This window comes from Gallinula chloropus (genome assembly GCF_964237585.1).
Source record: "Gallinula chloropus genome assembly, chromosome: 1".
In the NCBI taxonomy this organism is placed as follows: Eukaryota; Metazoa; Chordata; class Aves; order Gruiformes; family Rallidae; genus Gallinula; species Gallinula chloropus.
In genome coordinates this window covers 82,536,067-82,538,013 of record NC_140085.1, presented here as the reverse complement: position 1 = coordinate 82,538,013, position 1,947 = coordinate 82,536,067, and positions in this window count along the sequence as shown.

Sequence of the window (1,947 nt, the reverse complement as noted above, 5' to 3'; positions counted from 1 at the left end):
TATGTCCAGCACAAGCCATGCAATGAGGCAGAAATTTGGGCTACAGGAGGCAAGAGAGGGGAGAGTGCACACGAGCGCACGTGCTGAATCATTTCTCTTTTGCTCCTCATGGCAGCAAGGCACTAAGAGCACAGATACGTTTTCACTGCTTAGTACAAAACCAGTCCTTAAAAGCTACTATCACTTTCATTATTTTAATTGACTCATCTCAAAACACTACTGGTTCTCGAAGCCCATCCTCTCGGCACAGCATTACACAGAAGACCCAATGGCTCAGCCAGGCCAGAGCTCCCACTGCAGCAGACACAGGAAACAGACTTTGAGCTGGAGGGGGACAAGACCCGGATCAAATACTTGACCGGATATTTTTTATGAGGGTTTCTCTTCTGCCCTCTTGTTGCTTACCAAGGTCTAGTTTTGCAGCGACAAACACATGCAGAAGTCTTAGATGCAGGAAGAGGACAAGCTAAAGTAAGAGGGAAGTAAGTTTCTGCTTTCAGTGGTGACAGCTGGTGCTGGCAATCTAGCAAGTTGTGAGAAAAGGCAATTTTTTTTTTTTAAGATGGTGCTGTCCTTTCTAGTAGCAGGAAATGAAAGGGTGTAGATGCCATGGCCATCTGGGATCTCTCCTCTCCTGAGGCTTGCCCCTCCAAACATTATCCCATTGCCCACAGAGGCTCCCCACGGTACTGCTCACAGGGAGTTCTGGCACCACAAAAGCTCTCCTGTTTCTAAACAGATCTCTGCTAAGAGAAGTACAAGATGAGTGCAGCGTAGGTGGGCACTCCTCCTGCTGTTCCACCTTCCACCGAAAACCTCTGAGGGACACCTCTCCTCCCAGAAAAGCCATGGCTTCAGTGACTGTTGCTGCACAGCTGGTGCCTCAGAGGACAGCAAGGAGATAGGTACGGGTATCACCAGCTCTGCTGCAGCCATTTAGGAGGCTCAGGGGTGCTCAAGCTTGTTCCTCATGGGGCAGAATGCTCCCCCAGCTGCTAAGCCCTGCAGGGCAAAGGGTGAGGACTGTGGTTCCCACCAACTCCAGGTGCTGGCATCACTGCAGGCATCGTGCCAAGGATGGCACCTTCCTTTGCGCAGTGCCAACCCTCAGGCCTACTTGTGTCCAGAGCCAACCTAATGCTGCCATTCATTCCCACCTGCAAATACCTTGCCAGGAGAGCAGGAAAAGGCACTGGCAGCAAATGACACTCTCCCCCAGCCAGGGAGAGAGAAAACAAACCAACAAACAAACAAACAACAGGAAAAAAAAAGGCAGAGAGGTACTTTCAACATCTCCCCTCTCCCTGCAGAGTCCCCTATAAAACACTTTGAGCCATGAAGAGGAGGAAGAAACACTGGCAGACGTTTGACAGCGACTGGAAGGAAGGACTGGGAGGACCCCTCCATGCTAGAAAATGATTAAACAGGCAGAAAGCATGCAGTGACCTCTCATCCACGGCAGACCCGGGTGGGTGTGGGGCGCGGGGGGGAGCAGGGCAGAAGAAAATGGGGACAGAGGTGTTACCTTACGGATGGCGCTGTCAGGGCGCGAGCCGACGGGAGACACGAAGGCAAGACTGAAAGGTGCTGGCTATTTAAAGTGTGGAAAGAAAAACTCAGCGGTGGTGTAATCTTAGACTTCGCCCAACCCACATTCCTTCCCCCACCCCCCAGGGCTGGACAAAACCCTACACATGACTGATTTCATGGCCAGTGCAAAGGGGCTCGTTCCCCCCCGCCTGAGAAAAGGGCTCACATCGCCCCTGCCGGTGCTCTGCCTCCTGGGCCGGAGACCGCTTGGCTCCCGTTCTCCAACATCTCTCTGCCCAGCGCTGTCCCTGGAAGCATGGGAGACCACCCCACGCTGGTGCTCTCGCAGCCCTGCTCGCGGGAGCCAAAGCCCCAAGTCCTGCTAGGGAAAATGTAAGAGACCAAATATTAATTCAC